The sequence below is a fragment of the Hyperoodon ampullatus genome (genome assembly GCF_949752795.1).
Source record: "Hyperoodon ampullatus genome assembly, contig: scaffold_231, whole genome shotgun sequence".
NCBI classification, from domain to species: Eukaryota; Metazoa; Chordata; class Mammalia; order Artiodactyla; family Ziphiidae; genus Hyperoodon; species Hyperoodon ampullatus.
This window is the reverse complement of record NW_027640392.1, coordinates 462501-481142: the sequence shown is the minus strand read 5'-3', so window position 1 is coordinate 481142 and position 18642 is coordinate 462501. Positions and strand designations below refer to the sequence as shown.

The window sequence follows — 18642 nt, the reverse complement described above, 5'->3', positions numbered from 1 at the left end:
CACACGGCCCCGCGCCGGACGCCGGCCTGGCGGGACCCTCCCCCGACTCAGAGGGGGGAGGCGCGGGCCGCGGTAGGCAAAGAGCGGCGCTCGGCCCCACCGCGGGGCCGGCGCGAGCCCGCCCGCCCGCAAAGGCGAGGGACTCTGCCCACGTGCTCTGGCAGTCGCCCTCGTGGCCACTGCACGCTTGGGAGGGGCAGCGGCTGGGGGGTCCGGTACCCCAAGGCTCCCTCTCGGATCGCTAGAGAAGGCTTTCTCACCGACGGGGCGTCATCCCCCACCCATCGTCTCTCCCCCCTCGGGCCCGCGGAGGCGCTCCACGAGCCGCCGCCGAGTCCACGACTGGGCGGGGTGGGGTGGGGTGGGCTGGGGGGGGTCTGCGGTACGGGGAAAGCACACGGCCCAAAGGAGCGTCCGCGGCCACAGCCAGGGGGCACAACCTCCGCCGTGCCGCCCCCGGGCTTGTCTAGCGGGCCCCGGAAGGAGGGAGCACGCCCGAGAAGCGCGACAGAAACCACCCCCTTCTCACAGAGGCCCCCGGCCCGACACGGCCGCACCCACGCCCGTGTGCCATGCCCTGGCCACACTCGGTCCCCTCGCAGCACACCGTGCGACGGCGACCGCACCGGGGCAGACGGAAACAGGCGCACACCACGCCTCCCCTTGACCGTCTCGACCCCCCCCCCAGGAGAGCCACTCACGGGACACACCACCGCGGCGGGGACCCGAGGAGCACGCTGGGAAAAGGGAACGACACCACCGCTCGGCCTCGGGCACCTGAGGGACGACCCGGAGCGCTCTAGGGGCACCGCGGAGGACCAAGCAAGGCACGCTCACGCGCCGGCAGGGGCGCGCAGCGCAGCGGCGGGACAGGCCCCCCACCACCAACGCGGGGAGGACCGCTCGCGAGGCACACGCCAAGGAGGCGAAGCAAGAGTGTCTGCTGCGTCCGAGGACCACGGGCCCGCCCACGCCGTGAGGCGGGAGGGCGGGAGGCCGAGGATCAGGGCCGGAGACCACCAGCGCCCCCCGCCTTCCACACACACCTCTCGACAGGTCGGGAGTGCGTGACAAGAGAGGCGAGGGGCACGACGCGGACACAACGAGAAGAGCGGTCCCGCTCGACAAGAACGTCCGTCCCTCGTCTGACGCGACTTCGGCCCGGCCCAGGAGAGCGCGACATCACCACATCGATCAGTCAATCCGGAGAGCCACGGGCCACAGGGCCCCGGAGGTGGGGGAGGGGCACGGCGAGGACCATCACCAGAGGAGCCTGCTTCCGCCTCACCGGCACACCGCCGCCCCACCCTCCTTCTCGGGCAACTCCAGTGGCCGACGACCCCGCGAGGAGAACGCCTGACACGTGGCACAGAGCCTGCGGGGTGGGGTCGTCGCAGCCACCACCGGGTGCCTGCAGCGGGGCGAGGTGGAGTCGCACGGGGTGGAAGACCCACACGCCACACCTCGCGCCCCGCCGCCCTCGGGTGAGCCAGAGACCGGAGGCGGCACCGCGGGTCGGGTCAGCCGGGCACACACACACACAGGCATACGCACGAGAGCCGGCGCGCAGGCCCAGGCGGGCGGCTCAAGGGGCTAAGGGGACGGTTCGGGCGCCAGACGGCGGCCCGCGGCCCACAGCCCAGATCCCTGCGTGCGCCCAGTGACCCAAAGTCCTCAGCGACTAGACGCCAGAGAACACCGTGTCAGCACCTATCTGGTGGCAAAAAAGGCCCATTTCGGGCGGAAAATATCACAGCGCCCGGTAGCGGGGCCCATCCACGAATCGCGGGGGGGACCCCGAAACCTCGGTCCGGCCACCTGTCCCCAACTCTTCCCCATCCACACCAGCCCCGGAGCTCTCGGGGGCCACCTGGTCGACCCGAGGAGCGTGGCGACCAAGTGGGGGTGGGGAAACGTGGGGGAGGGAGAGGCGGCGAGCGGGCCGGGGTCGCCCTCCCCGGTTCGCCCGCCCGCGCGGGCAGGTACCGGTCCCTCCGAGTCTCCGGGCGAAGACTCGGTTCAAGAGCAAGAAAATGTCCCACACTCGGCCGCCTCCGACGAGCGGGCCCCACGAGGGAGCGCGCCGGGGCCCGGGCCGCCCTAGCTAGCCGGGCCACCCAGGAAGGAACGGCTCGGGCCGGTCCCCACCCCGGGACTCGCGGTGGAGGAGGGTGGGGCGGGGGAGGGTGAGAAAAAGTCGCGTCCGCCGACCGACCGGGACCCACGTGGGCCCGCTGAAGGGCCGGGTGCGCCCTCCCCGGCCACCCCGCGCGAGCAGGGCCCGGTCCGTCCACGTCCCCGGACACCCAGGGGAGGGAGACTTGAAGAAAACATTTTCCCAGGGAGACGCCCCCCAGGCGACCGGAGCCCACGAGGGACCGCACGCGGGCCCGTGCTGCCTCTCTCTCCGGGTCACCCCTCGCGGCCCAGGCCAACGGTCCAAAGGGTGAGAGGCAGGAGAGAGGGCCCGACCGCCAAGCCACAGTCCTCCGCTCCGGAGGACGCGGAAGAAAGACCCTCTCCCTTGCCACCGCGGCGGCGGCGGCGGCGGCGGCCCGTCCCAGGTCGGGTCGGGTCGGGTGGCCGTGTCGGTCGGTCCCCGCGGCCGGATGCTGGTCGACCAGGCCAGACGGTCCCACACAACGGGCTCGAGAGCGCGGCGACGGTCACAGCCACATAGACCTGCACGCCCAATCTCAAGCGACAGCAGGAGGCGCCCACGCCCGGGCGCCACCGGGACAGTCGCCACCAACGTCGCCCGGCTCACGGAACTCTGCCTCGGGCCCGGCGGCGCAGTCACAACCCTCACGAAGGTCGCCGGAGCTCCAGAGACAAGGGACAATATAAAAGCGGCCACCAGGTGGCTCCCGACAACCGGCTCCAACGTCCCCGGGCCGTGTCCCTGTCGCCGGCCGGCCACCGAGGACGCGGCAGCGCCGGGCCGCCCAAACGCCCGGCCTAAGCCCGGGGCGAGGCGGCGGGCGTCTGGCGCGGCCCTGAGGCGTCCGTCTCGGACGGAGCTAGCTCCCGGGTCGGCACGACACGGCGCCACACCGGCAGCAGACGGGGTTGGCGGGGGGGGGGGGGGGGGGGCGGAAGCTGGGAAGATGTCGCCGGGAGGCTGCCTCAAGGGAGACGACGCGATTCCTCGGCGGGGGGATATCCCACGGAGACGCCGGCGGGGCCCGGGGCGGCCGGCACGGGCTGCCCAGAGGGTCACGAGCAAGATCGCCGGCTGCCCGGACGGACGGACACGGACGGACGGACGGACGGACGGAGGGAGGGAGGGAGGGAGGGAGGGAGAGAGGGAGACAGGGAAGGCGGGGACAGGCAAACCGAAACCAGGCAAGCGCTCAGAGAACAACGCAGGAATTCACCCTTTCTCGAACGGTGGAGGTCTTTCAGAAGCAGACACGCAAAACCCAGAAGCCAGAAAGGAAGGGAAGGGAAGGATACACTCTGACCCCATACGAGTGGAAACAAACATCTGTCTCTGCCTACACGGCGACAAAGTCCAAAGACAACACGCGCGTGCGTGCGTGCGTGGGTGGGGAAATCGCACTTGCGGTCGGTCGCGAGAACGTGGATTTCAAAACGGACTGACCACAGTCACGGGCGGGCGGGGCTGGCTGGGATGGTGAGGCGGGGGTTGGCGGAATGCGGGCGGGCGGGGGAGGGGGCGAAGGTGGAGTCCATAGCCATCCACTAAAGAAAGCGAGCTCCTACATGTAAGGCCAGAAACTATCAAACTCTTAGAGGAACACAGAGGCAGAGAACACTCTATGACACAGATCACAGCAAGATCCTTTTGGACCCACCTCCCAGAGAAATGGAACTAAAAACAAAGATAAACAAATGGGACCCGATGAAACTTCAAAGCTTTTGCACAGCCAAGGAAACCGTCAACAAGACCAAAAGACAACCCTCAGAATGGGAGAAAATATTTGCAAATGAAGCCACTGACAAAGGATTCATCTCCAAAACGTATAAGCAGCTCACGCAGCTCCATAGCCAAAAAACAAACAACCCCATCCAAACGTGGGCGGAAGACTCAAATGGGCGTCTCTCCAAAGAAGATAGACAGACTGCCAACAAACACACACGAAGGAAGGAATGCTCAACGTCATTCATCATCAGAGAAATGCAAATCAAAACTACAATGAGATATCATCTCACACCAGTCGGAATGGCCATCATCCAACAATCTAGAAAACAATCCATGCCTGCCGGAGAGAGTGTGGAGAAAAGGGAACACTCTTGCACTGCTGGTGGGAATGTGAATCGGTACAGCCACTATGGAGAACAGGACGGGAGGTTCCTTAAAAAACTACACGTAGAACTACCATAGGACCCAGCAATCCCACCGCTAGGCCTATATACCCTGAGAAAACCATCACTCAAAAAAGACACAGGCACCAAAATGTTCACTGCAGCTCTATTCACAATAGCCCGGAGACGGAAACAACCCAAGTGTCCATCATCGGATGAACGGATAAAGAAGAGGTGGCACATATCTACAACAACGGCATACTACTCAGCCATAAAAAGAAACGAAACTGAGCTCTCTGTAGTGAGGCGGATAGACCTGGAGTCTGTCCTACAGAGTGAAGTAAGTCGGACACAGAAAGACGGATACCGTACGCTCACACACGTATGTGGAATTTAAAGGGGGGGAAAAAAGGTCATGAAGGACCTAGGGGTAAAACGGGAATAAAGACACAGACCTACTCGAGAATGGACTTGAGGATGTGGGTGGGGAGGGGGAAGGGTAACCTGTGGCAAAGCGAGAGAGAGGCATGGACCTATAGACAGTACCAAACCTCAGGTAGATAGAGAGCGGGAAGCAGCCGCGTGGCACAGGGAGATCAGCTCCGGTGGTGGTGCTCTGTGACCGCCTGGAGGGGTGGGATGGGGAGGGTGGGAGGGAGGGAGACGCAAGAGGGAAGGGATGTGCGAACAGATGTACGCGTACGACTGATTCACTTTGTTCCAAAGCAGAAAGTAATAATAAAAAGAATAAAAGAAAAAAAGAAAAGAAAAGAAACTGAGTTCCGACACATCTGCACGATGCAACACCCTGAGTGCGAGTGTGTGCGTGTGCGTGCGTGCGGGGGTGCTCGTGTGTGTGTGTGGGGGGGGAGTGCGGTAAGTATTGACAGCAACGAACTGTCGTCCCACAGAGACCACACCAAGTCATACCAGCAAAGAAGTCAAGCTGTAGAACTACTCTGGCCTTTAAAACAAAGGAAAAAGCGTGTACGTATAGTATACATACGTATATTACACATGCTTGTGGCCTACGTATACATGGACACATAAAGGCCTAGGACAAGCCCGGGCACATCCCGTAGTAAGGGGAGCCTATCCAAAACAGACCAAGGCCTCACACACCTCAGCCGCCAGAAAACAAGCAACCCAGTGAGAAAAGTGGGCTGGAGGCTCGAACAGAACATTTGCATTAGAAAAAAAAAAAAGAAAAGAAAAGAAAGAAGCACAACAACAAAAGAAACAAAACTAAAACACAAAACTTTTTTTTAGTTAAAAAAATAAATGGGGGAACACAAAAAGCGCACGCATTTCTCTTGACCAAGAGATTCGGACAGGCCCAGGATCTGGAGTTGCGACAGCAAGATCGTAACAGCAGAAAAAGTGGCTCCTGATCGAACACGTATATTTCAAGCTGAGAGAGACCACCACCACCACCACCACCACCACCACCACCACCACCGTGGCATGCTGGAGGACTCAGACATGTCACCTGGTGGGTGACAGAATGGCTCTCCGACAAAGGACAGCAGTATGGAAAACACTATGGAAGTCCCTCAAAACATTGCACAGAAAACTACCATGTGACCCCGCGACTCCAGTGAGTGCCCACGGAGGGGGTAAAGAAGACATGTACATGTCTATCTGTACCAACACCTATACGAATGTAGAGATAGGCAGGGACACACTGTTAGCGCTCTCTGTGTGTCCGTACGTCTATATCTATGAGAGAGCGAGAGCGAGAGCGAGAGAGACAGAGAGAGAGAGAGAGAGAGAGAGAGAGAGAGAGAGAGAGAGAGAGAGAGAGAGAGAGAGGGAGAGGAGGGAGAGAGAGAGAGAGGAGGTAGAGAGAGGGAGGGAGAGACAGGGGGAGAGAGAGAGAGAGAGAGGGAGAGGGAGAGGAGGGAGAGAGGAGGGAGAGAGGGAGCAGGGAGTGAGAGAGAGGGAGAGAGAAAGCAATATGACTCAACCATACAAGGGAATGAAATCTTGCCATCCGCATGAACATGGAGAGACCTAGAGGGTATCAGGCTAAATGAGACACCTCACATCAGGAGGATGTCAATTCTACGCAGAATCCACAAAACAGTACACTCGAACACACAGAACAAAACAGAAACAGGCTCACAGATACGGAAAAGGAACAAATGGGTGGTGGCCAGTGGAGGGAGGGAGGGAGGGAGGGGGTAAAGGGGTGATGGGTGCAATAGCTGAGGGGAGATGAAGTGGTGCAATCTTCCAGTCATGAAGTCAATAAGTCATGGGATGTCCGGTACAGCGGGCACAGTAGACTCCACCCTATTGTAATGACATCGAAGGGTGACAGACACTAACTAGACTTATCGTGGTGGTGAGGCCTGCCTGTGTCACGTGTAAACATATCGACTCGACTCGCTATGGTATATACACCTGAAAACTAATATAGGACTGTCAGTCAGTTAGGCTTGAATTTAAAAAGGTGTGGGGGGGGGGGGAGAGGGAGAGGGAGCGGGAGAGGGAGAGGGAGAGAGAGAGAGAGAGAGAGAGAGAGAGAGAGAGAGAGAGAGAGAGAGAGAGAGAGAGAGAGAAGTGAGACAAAGTGTGGACAGTCACGTGAGTGCCATAGGTAAGGGAGATTAGGACAACCAACCAACTCCCAACAGTGGTTTCCTAAGTCAACAGTCAAGATTTCGATATCATGATGTCATCAAGCACCAACACTTCTAAAGGGACACAAGGACACGCAGGGCTCACTTGGCAGGGCAGTTCAGGACCCTAAAATGACCCTGAAAGCTGAAGCTCCAAAAAGCTATCTTGTTCATCCACGGGGGAAAAATACCGTTGTCCCACGACATTCCAAAACCGTTATCAAGACACTTGAAAACTGTCTTCCTCACTCACCATTTAAAAGGGAGAGAATATAAAAAGAGCCAAACTGCGATTTATTTAGTGGACTGACTGTCATGGAAGGCATCGACATGAAAGCATCTGATCCATTTTGTAAAATCCTAGGAATAGGAACAGCAGTTTTCAAACCCTTCTCGGCGTGGTATCTTTTCTACATCGGGATAAGCAGTCCTATTTCCTGTCTGTTATTCCCCTCACTGAAGATCAGCCTCCAGCATGATAACCCTTTGTGCTCTCTGGGTCCTGAACTATCTCTCGAAGTGTTTTTCTTCATGGGAACGTTTGCACCAAAGTCATCGCCTGGAGACATCTTCAACCTGTCCTCCCGCCTTCCCCCTCCACCACCCCTACCACCACCCCCCACCCCCCACCCCACCCCACCCCACCCCCCCCCCCCCCCCCGCCGCCTCCTCCTCCTCCATTTTCTTCTTTGTATTCTTCAGCTCTCCTTGCGCTGGTCTCTCACACGGTGGCAGTGTTGTCCTAGGCATGCTCAGGTGTCTCCTAACCCCATCCAAGTGGACTGACTTCCAGGGTCACTCTTTTGGGTTTCTCAGACGCACTTTCGTCGTTCTCGGGCAATCCTTTCTTTTTATTTTCCACGGACGGGGGAGACCGGGGCGGGGAGCAACACAACGACACACTGCGCGTGACCTGGAAAACAGACACATACACACCAGGCAACCACCGACAGGCTCTGAAAGAGGATCGGTCACTGGACACGGGACACGCACGTTTATTATGTGTGGAGTCATTGCAGACTGAACAGGCAGCAGCAAACTTTGAACTTCACGCAGCTGCCGTTCAGTTCATCCACTGTGGAAACTGACATTTGAAACACGTAGTTAGGCTCTTGGTGCGATTTCACCTAGTCATCGAAATGTGTGTACGCTGGAACCATGGAGAGCTCTCTCTCTCTCTCTCTCTCTCTCTCTCTCTCTCTCTCTGTGTGTGTGTCTCTCTCTCTCTCTCTCTCTCTCTCTGTGTGTCTCTCTCTCTCTCTCTCTCTCTCTCTCTCTCTCTCTCTCTCTCTCTCTGTCTCTCTCTCTCTGTGTCTCTCTCTCTCTGTGTCTCTCTCTCTCTCTCTCTCTCTCTCTCTCTCTCCACCCCCACCCCCTCATTTCTATCAAAGGTCGCCAAATGAAGACTCGTTTGCTTCCAAACCCAGTTTCCTTTCATTAAATTTGGTGGGAGCTTTCCCTAAGGATTGCATGGGAAGGTGTTTTCCTCAGTCCTTTTAGTAGTTTTCCTTAGAACTAGAAAATTAGAATTCTGCTGAATGATGAACATGCACCTCGCTTAAGTTTCTGCTAGGAAATCCATGCACCATGTTGATCGAACGAAAAGCAAAATGATTTTATAGCAAGGTTTTCTCTCCACTTCAGATGAATTTTACAGGGCGGGGATAGGGGAGGCTTGGGGTGTCTGTTTTTAATTTAAGGTCCTCTGAAATGTCAGTAAGTGCTCGTGAACATACTCATGTGTACTTTTTTCCTCCATCCAATCGTCAATCATCTGGCAGAAGGAGAGCCTCATCACCGGCAAACAACATTCCGACACTTAATGAGAAAATACATTTCTGCTACTTTCGCCTAAAACTGCAAAGCCCCTTATTTAAGCTAATGGAATGAAAAAGAAATCCCTTGTACCTAGGAACAGAACCAAGTGAAAGAAACACAATGCACAGATTGAGGGGAAAAAAGAAAGAAAGAGAGAGAGAGAGAGAGAGAGAGAGAGAGAGAGAGAGAGAGAGAGAGAGAGAGAGAGAAAGAAAGAAAATCTCTCAACCTAAAAGTTTTTGGAACAAACGGACAATCTATGATTTGGTAGGTAAAAAAAAAATATTTTTGGAACATAAAGTTCTTTGAGACAAGAATGGAGAAGAAAACAAGAAAAAGACAAATCAGAATTCGGAACCCTTAGAAACCTGAATCGGTCATGAACAGGAACTGGGAAGCCATGGTGAACGGGGTCTGTGACACCAGTGTTTCTGGACCGGCAAATGGATGATTCCATTTCATCCCGTCTAGAAGCATACATTTTCACACAGCGTCACTTTCTAAAAATGTTTTTCTTTCCCCCCCCCGCCCCCCCAAAGTGATGCTAGAGGTGTGGACTCATACATCGAAACATCTTTAGTCTCCCTGTACTAAGGAGACAGAAGTAGGTCCACCGAGACTCGCTGAGCCGTGAACGTCTCCATAGGTTATCTTTGGAAACGATCTAGACGGTCCACGAATTCCCCATCATTCCACTTACGCCAACTCTAAGGTTTCTAAAGTGACCCAAAAGGTCTGGGAGAAACTGCTTTTAGGTAGACATAACAAAAAAGTAATAATAATAATAATAATAATAATAATAAAAAAATAACATAACCTTTCTTAAGGAGTTCCTCCACCTAGAGCTATCGCAATCACTTGTTCTAAATCCCGTGACGATGAGATGACCTGTGAACATTTCCTGAGACTTTAGACGATGTCAGCCATCATCCCCAAGTTCTTTTTCTTGCTGACGAATTTGGTTCACTCCCGTGAACGTATTGGACTTGGGGTCGACGTAGATAGAAGAAAGGGAGGACGTCGAATGCTGATCACGCTAAAGACATGCCTAGTTTCATACAACCCATACCCTGACCTTGGCTATTCTCTGCTGAAGGGTTCATCCTAGATCAGGTGAACTTGCAAACACCTTTGGGTCCCTTTCTAGTAGACTGAATTCGGGAGTGTTTCCTTCTAAGCCATTCAAGAGAGCTCTTCCACAAGTTCACCGTGGCACTCGGATCCGTAGGTACGTAGAAACAGGCCAGCTCTGGAAGGGAGCTACAGACATACCTGTTACCAGGCCCTTTCCAGATTCTTGCACAGCAGTGCCCTAGAAATGAAGATCGCATCCACAAGACTCTAAGGCTGGCGAAGCGAAACTTTCTTTTTTATTCAAAGAGACAAGGTTGTACACAAGGGAGAAGGCGGTGTGTGGGGCGAGGGGGAGGAGACAAGCTCCCCGAGTTGCTTCGATCACGGAAGGGAGCGTTTGTCTCGGGGTCACTGATCATTTCCAGAAATCCTCCACATCCTTGGATCAGCAGCAGCTGCTTGCACGGTGGCTACCCATGAGGAAGAGCAAGTGCTTCCACGAGGGGAAAGAAGCGCACGAGAATTTTCTGCAAGAAAGCACAGGAAGAGATAAGGGTTCAATGTATAGTTGAGCTTCTTGTCTTGGGACACCTAGGTATAGTCATAGTCGTGGGTGTCAACATAGGTCAAGGTAATCTTTTACTCCCGGGAGCCTCTCGTATGTGTGTGTGGGGTGGGTGGGTGGGTGGGTGGGTGGGTGGGTGTGGGTGTGTGTGTGTGTGTGTGTGTGGGGGGGGGGGGGTTGCGGGTGTGTGTGTCTGAGACTCAGGCCCCCAGGGCCTCTGCTCTTTAGCTTGCAAGGCCTGTTTTGCCCCAGGCCATTCCCCAGTCGTTTTCCAAAATATCTGTACGTCTGTCTCATGCGTACAGACAGACAGACATACCTAGAGATCGACACGACCAGAGATTGCATAGCTTTCATTTAAAAACTTTTAGTCAGCCATGCCATGCAGCAGGTAGTACGATCGAAAACTCGCTCTCTTGCTTATTTATAAAGAACCGTTGGAATAGGTGAAGTTTATTTGCTCCGATGGCTAAGGCTTTTTATTACTTGTGACGAAAGACTTTTAAGAGTTCTGTGTGTCCTGAAGGAGACTGCGAATTAGTGTTTGGGTGAGGGAGCCCTTCCGGCAGTTTGTATTCTTAAAAAGACCACTTCCCCCTCCCCTCCCCTCCCCCGTTGTTAGTTTTAGTTTTATTTTATTTGTTTTTTATTTTTCCTTCCCTTTGGTTTCAGGTTCTACCTCATCCAGTCCACTAGCCTTAGTCTCAGGCCATCGCAGGCTGCGTTCACATTTCGGATGTTGTAGAGATGTGCAAGATCAAGACAGTTCACCCAGAGAACTGGGCGGCGGGTGCCTTGCTGACATCAAAAAGCTGATCTGCTCATGCAATTCCATTTCTCCTCCTCCTCCTCCTCCTCCTCCTCCTCCTCCTCCTCCCCCCCCCCCCGCCCCCAACTTCTATGTGCTTCTTTCTGTCTGTCAAGGAGAAGATTTCCAACTCAGATGCAGACCAAAAGATTTCTAGGTTCCAAAACTTCAGGGTTCCATGGATCATGGTGTCCAACTTCTGCACAGGGCCTTCAATAACGGCCCTCTTTCTCAGCGTGCACACAAGTCAACCCCAGACCGAGGCACCCTAAGGGCGGAAACCCTCCAAGATTTCTCCCATTAGACCCCACACATCAGCACACACACCCTCCCCCGGTTTCTATTTCGTATCGCGTGGGCTCAGACAGGCAACCACAAACACGTCGAGCGATCGTTTTCCTTCAGCGTGTTTCATGAACGTTGCACTGGCCGGAGACACCTCAGCGTGTAACCGCTCATCATCCCTGTGTGAGAGGCTTCGGCTTCCCGGCGAAGGGGTCGAGCCGGGGGACCCAGGCCCCTCTGTGTGTTGTCAACTGTTCACCGGAGTCGTCGGCCTCGCCGTTGTGCCGAGCGATAGCTGGTCAGAGGTCTCATCGTTTTTTTTTTTTTGTCATTTTTTTTGTCCTCTGGCTTTAGAAAGGGTTTTCAACTGGGGTAAAAAGAGCAGGCTTGTTTGGGGCGCTTTCACGGTGGGGAGGAGGGGGTGGTGGCCCATAGAGGTCCCTTCGATTCACCCAATCTCAGGTAGTGCCCTATTCCAAACGTTGGTTTTCATCCCATCAGGGTCCTACCTTCGGAGAGTTTCCCTGCCTTAAACGTCCCCTGCGCTCCGCCTATTCATCATCCACCATCCACCACCAGCCCGCTGCTGATCTGTTCACCCTGTCCATGGTTTTTCTTTTCCGAGAAAGAGCGTTACCTATGGCTCGTCCCCACGCTACGTGTCCGTCCATTCACCTCCTGAAAGACATGTCTCGGTCACCTCCGAGAGAGTTCTTGGCAGTGAGGAATAAAGCCGCCACCGTCAAGGTCCGCGTGCAGGTTTCTGCGTGGACCTCAGCCGTTCGACTCCCCGCCTCGGGTCCATTCATAACAAGGAGCCCCCACCCCCACCCCACCCCGAGGGCCGGGTCTTACGGTGAGAGTGTGTTTGGCTGTGAAAAACACCACCCCTGTTCACTGAGTTCCCAAAAACGGGGGGGTGGGGGGTGGGGGTGGGGGTTTGGGGTGGGGGTCGGGGTGGAGCTGAGGGCACGTCACGTCACAGCACACCGAAGCGCGTCCGGAACCCGAGGAGGCGGGCAAGGAAGGAAGATGTCCCCGGGACAAAACCTTCCCTCCCCGTCCTTTGGGTCGATCGATGGCTGGACCTGAGAATTCCATGGACACCAGAGACGGATTTGTGAAACCAGAATTCCAAGAAAGGGGACCTGACTGAGACCCCAAAATGAGTTTCTTTGGGGTTTGTTAGGACGGCAGGCCAGGAGACACCGTGTTCCACCCGACTCCCAAACGGGGCGAGTTTATCGAAGAAAAAGAAAACAAAGCAAAACCAAAAGCAAACACACACACAAACAGAAATCCCACCAAAACACACACACACACACACACACACACACACACACACACACACACACAGAGAGAGAGAGAGAGAGAGAGAGAGAGAGAGAGAGAGAGAGAGAGAGCGCGCGCTCTGGGTGCGCTCTTTGGTGTCCATGATTCCACGTGCCTTTTGGGCACGGCTGATAGAGATGGACATGAAGCAGCAGGACAGCAAGCTGGCATCTCGGCCGGCCTAGAGAACTTTCCCAAGTGAACTCTCAGAACCAGGGCAGGGGGGCCGCAGAGAGAGGCGGTGAAGGGAGGCCCACGTGACCTGGGAGAGAAGGGGTGTGCTGACCGACCTCGGTTCACCCCGTCCCCCTCCGGCCGAGAACCTGCCTTCGCTTCCTGCCCTCAGGTGTGTGAGAGGACCATGTTTCTTTCCAATAAATACCAACACATCATTTCAGTCTGTTTGTGTGCTTGTTTCTGCTTGTTCGTTTTCTGGACGAGGCCAAAGAAGCCTTCCAGTGGAGGAGGTGTGTGTCCAAAGGAGGATCTGACAGGATGGGAGGGTGCGGGTCGGTCAGTCAGTCCATGTGCCAAGAAATGCAGAGAATCTGTCGTAGCTGAGACTCGGGCCTTTTGCAGAAATAGGCCAAGAGAGTTCAGATTGGATCATTCACTGCCAAATAGTCATCACAGCAGTTTCCTGGAAGGGATTGCGTTGCAGGAGCCAGCGTGGCCCTGAGGCCTCAGGCCTCAGGCCTCAGGCCTCAGCCCGGCAGGCAGGCAGGCAGGCAGGCAGGCAGGCAGGCAGGCAGGCAGGCAGGCAGCGGCTATTGTCTGTTGGTCCCGCCCCCACCCCCACCCCCACCCCCGTTCCTTCTCCGGAGCTTCCTTCCTTCCTAAGTCCTCTGGACTGACCTTTGCCAGGAGCGGGGCGGGGGAGGGGAGGCCCGGACGATTCATTCGGCAGGGCCTCGTTCAGTCGCTCCATTCAAATGCAGAAAGCTCTCCGGTCAAGTTGGAGCCTCCGACCTTGCCTCGAGCTTCTCTTTAATGAATGGCTTTTTCTTTTTTCTTTCCCCAATTTCCCCACCCTTAGGCTGCCCCCTGCAAACTGCAGGGAGGGAAGGAGGGAGAGAGGAAGGGATGAGAGGAGGATGTGTGAGAAACAGGTTTTTGCTTTTTTGTGTTGTTTTTTTCCAGGCAAAAGGTGTCCCCTCCTTTTCCTAACCCAGGAAACCCCACTACACCATTTGAGAATCATGGACATGCGTGGAAGCAGATGTCTTCACTTGCGATCTTCCTCCGCAGGAGGACAGAAAGGAGGGCCAGTGTGTCCCTCTTGTGCTGGCCGGTTCTTAAGTGACTTGAATTCAAAATAATCAATAGAGCGTGGAGGCACATTTTGGGGCGGCCTACTCTGGAGCCCAACATTTCCGTCCTCTGAAAGTTCCTTGGAACATAGTAAAGCTGAGCTGGTGACACGTGTGTGTGTGTGTGTGTGTGTGTGTGTGTGTGTGTGTGTGTGTGTGTGTGTGTGTGTGTGTGTGAGAGAGAGTGAGTGAGTCAAGGAGATTTCTAAAGGTCAGGGTCGAAGCAACCTTAGACGTCTGAAATACCTCTGATGATGTCGTCGGGTGTTTGGTTCGAATTTCGGAGTGGCTCTCACAGAAACAGGCACGAGCATTGTTTCCATAGGAGCCGTTGTGGCCCTTTCTCTAAGGTTTTCATCAAGTTCTCTAGCTTCCCTTGGCAGGGCTTCAGGCAAAGGGCCGTTTTAGTTCTCAGTGATGCCCAGTCAAAAGGGTGGGAGACAATGGCAAAGGTTCACGGAGAGAGTCGTAGCCAGATATCGGAGGGAACTCAAGAAACTTTGGGATGCAGTCCAGTTTTCAGGTTAAGAACAGCACCCTAAGGGAAACGAGTAGCACCAGAATTTCATATCCACAAGTGAGTATCCCCGTTTTGTGGAAACATAATTTTGGTCTCCAAGTAACCTATGCAAATAACTATGGCCAAGGAAATAAGAAGCCTCACTGAGAGTTCCTGAATTAAGGAAGGTAGGGAGAAAAAGATCACCGAATCCATCCTGCTGACAGAGGTCTAAGTTACCAAATGGATGTCCATCTTTAAAAATAAAAAATAAAAAAAAAAAAAGAAAATCGGGTTTTGTTTGTTTGTTTGTTTGTTTGTTTATGTTTTTCCTTGTATCTGGAAAACAAAAGATTGAAGAATCAGTCCTAGTCCCTTTCTGTCTCTCTGTCTCCGTCCCTCTCTCTCTTTCACTTAGGTTAGGGGATACTTTTTTGGAGTTTTGTTGTTGCCGTTAATCATTGAAATATAGTTGATTTACAGTGTCGTGTTCGTTTCAGCTGTACGGCACGGTGATTCAGTTCTCTCTCTCCCTCCCTCCCTCCCTCCCTCCCTCTCTCCCCCCCTCTCTCTTTACATATCTAAAGATATTTTATATAGATTTTTTTTTTCATATTCTTTTCTCTCCTAGGCTATTACAAAGTACTGAGTAGACTTTCCTGTGCTCTACAGTAGGAGGTGCTTGCTGACCACCTATTTTATGTACGGTCATGTGTCTATGTTCATCCCAACCCCCTAAGTTATGCCCCGCTTCCCCAATCAGTCCTACTTTACACAAGCAGTCAGTCCTACACAGTATCATCCTATTCGTCAGTTCATTCAACCCCATGTAAGTCATTCTTGTTGTTCTTGGAGTCCAGTCTTTCCATCGGTTCTGCCGACCTTGCCTGATGATCGAGCGTGACTGGACGAGTGACGGTCCCAAAAAGTTTGCCAGAGCTTCTGTGAAGGATTGTAGGATTTGCCCAGCGAAGCGGGTGCCTCGATCTGATCACAGGCGAGGCTGTGGAAGGTAGACCCCAAGTGGCAAACACATTCTGTTTTTTTAACAGTCTCTGTACCACGGTGAGGACATCAGGCTTGCAGTGGGGGAAGAAAGACCTCAGCCCACACGGAAAACATACCTACGGTCACGAGAATGTTTGGATGACTGACCCCTCCTAAGTGGCCGTGGAATGAAGTCCAGTGGCTGGGGTTCAGAGGGTCCGGAGAGAGGAGAGGAGGTTTTCTTTCCGGAGAGAAAAATAACCACCACCACCCCCCACCACCACCACCACCACCCCCACCCACCACCCCCCGCCCCACCCCCAGGGTCACAAGCATGACAGGTCAGACGTTGCCGCTAGATAGACTGTAGAAATCTTCCCGCCAATGTCTAATTACAATTGGAGTCGTCTTCGAGGCACCATGGGCGGGTGAAGGAAGGCAAGGTGGGGGTGGGGGTGGGGGTGGGGGTGGGGGGTGGGGAGGTTGGCCAGGGAGTGACCGGCTGGGCCGCCGTCCCCCATCTGCCAGAGCCCCCCCGACCGGCTGTGGAAAGGACAGAGTGTGTGCCCCGGTGCCCCGCCCCCCACCACCTTTCTTTCAACAGGGCTGTTTGTCGTTGCTGCCTTGGCGTGAGAGTCGGTTAGAACATCTCCCCGATACTGGGTTCAGTCCCTTTCGTGTGAGCCTCCATTTTGCTCATTCTCTCCTCCGTAAAAAGGTCCAAAACAGGGAGACCCTTAGACTTGTGGAGCCGGGAACATTTCAGTATTTTACGTTACGTGGACATGATGTAGACACTCGCTGAGATGTCACCCTGTCATGGCACTTAGCCAACCCCTAAGCCCTGAGATGACCAGAGATGTTAGAAAGTCTTGAAGTCGGCCTATGGAAAACCGTCACCGGGGGGCAAGTTCCCCTTCGACCTTCTTCCCTCGTCCACATCTACGTCCTCTATGCGTCAGGAGCCATCCTGCTCAGATGGTGCGTGCACACTTCATGAGACACGAAGGCGGCTCCGTCAGTCCGTCCTGATCTCTACACCTCCCGCCCCCCTCCCCTTTCACGTGAGAGAGTTTCTTCCTGATTTCAGAGAGGAGGGGAGAAGGAAAGGAGAGTCAGAGTGTCCCTCTCGTGGTGCTGTCACGTCACTCTAATGAATTCCAAAACATCCCTAGGCCACGGAGGCACATTTGGGGGTGGCCTACTCAGGGCCCCAAGACGTTCAAAGTCAAACTCACGGAGGAGGTCAGTGTACTTCACGCCACCGAACCCGAACCGGTGAACCCGATGGCTGACTAGGAGATGATGTGCCCTCGGGCCACCAGTTTAAAACACAGAACCAAACACCCTCTCCTCGATGACTCGGAAATAAGCACTGCACATGACAGTAGGTGTTTCATGGTGTCCCAGAGAAGGCAAGGCAGGGAGAATTTTATTTTTTGAAAAGCTGATCTTCTCACAGCATTTACACTATGAAAGAGGCTGCAACTTCATGGGGGGCGGGCGGGCGGGCGGGGCCGGTGAAGGCCAGGGAGCCTGGCAACACAGAAGAGCCACGGAGGCTGTGTGTGACCCCAAGGATGTCCGGCGTCTCCTTCTCACTTCGGGGGTGGGGTGGGGTGGGGTGGTGTGTGTGTGTGTGTGGGGGGGGGGGGGCGCGAGATTCCTGTCTGTGTGTCCGCATTCATCCGTCGTGGGAGAGGACAAACGATGTTCCGAGGGAGAGAGAGGAGAAAGAGGGAGGAGGGAGGGGGGGCGGGGGGGGGGGAGAGAGAGAGAGAAAGAAAGAGAGGAGAGGGGAAGCAAGAGATAAAGAAGGGGAGGAAGAGCAGGGGTGGGTGGGGGAGGGAGAGCTAGAGAAAGAGCGCTAGAGACCGACCGGGAGAGAGAGAGACAGAGACAGAGACGGAGAGCGAGTGACAGAGACAGAGACAGAGGCAGAGGCAGAGAGTGAGCGACAGGGAGCCGGGTAAAGGACACTGCGCTTGGGTATCTTCTGAGTGTCCGCACGTGTTTTCTGAGCTATGGAGATCAGGATCAGTCCCATGAGAAGAAGAGAGTCTGTCTGCCAGCCCCACCCGGCACTGCTTGTCTTTGGCAGAGATGAGAGTTTTCTAAGTTGGCCCCGCCCCCCCCCCCCCCCCCCCCCCCCCAATGAGGGAAGCTGTCCCTTGTGTTCTGCCCGTGACCCTGATTGGGGTGGATGGGGCTTTCCCCTCTCCCCACCCCCACCCACCCTCAAGTCGGGAACCTCTCTTTCTACCTCTTTGCACACTCCACTCATTCTGAGACCCTCGTCGGCATAGTCCTTTCCATGTTAAAAATGATACGCCCTTGCCAAGAGACCCAAGTTCTGGAACCTCCAATGGATCAATGATCCTAAAAACCATGGATGAGGGCTAGGTAGGGCTAGCGTGGCTAACTCTCCATCCTTCCACTGCACGGAATTGAATGAATGAATGAAGGAAGGAAGGAAGGAAGGAATGAATCCATCCATAATTTTTAAAGCGTTCATTTAAAAAAAAAGAAGAAGAAAGAGTGGCTACCATTCCCCGCCCCCACCCCCCCCACCCCCCACCCCCCACCCCCGGCCTCTGGCCCACGATGTAAAATCCCCTGCCGTCCTCCCACTCTGATGAATTACCTCCGCCGTTCGGAAACCGGCGCCGCCCACCCAGGCCGGCCCAGCCATCTGGTCGACCTCTTTGGACCGTATAAAAAGCGACCGACCGGCAGGTGGCGCCCGGCAACCGGCAGTCGAGTGAGCGGACCGCCTCGCCTCGGGATCGGGAGCAGCAGGGCGGCCGGGGGGCCGTGCGGCGGGGCGAGGGGGACACGATGAGGAACCCGATCCTCCTGGTTGGTGCGCATTTCTCCGCTCAGCGGCGGCCGCGGACGGGGGCACTGGGGACCCGGGGACCCGGAAGCAGTTTTCCCCAACGTCCCTGCGATTGCACGGAAGGTCGACGGCAGGGCGGCCTCAGCCGGCACGAGTACGCCGAGAATTTAGAATGTAGAATTGATAAACGGCCAACATCTGGGGCCCGCGGACGGAGCCCAAGTCCGCGCGA

At 55.3% G+C, this 18642-nt stretch overlaps 1 long non-coding RNA gene across 1 annotated transcript in view; it reads right to left on the bottom strand.

The window, feature by feature from the left end:
• Positions 1–10053: 10053 nt before the first annotated feature.
• Positions 10054–18642, bottom strand: part of LOC307070142 — a 29339-nt gene continuing 20750 nt past the window's right edge. The window contains exon 3 of the long non-coding RNA XR_013811532.1: positions 10054–10312. This is a non-coding gene — a long non-coding RNA (uncharacterized lncRNA). The remainder of the gene's footprint in view (positions 10313–18642) is intronic.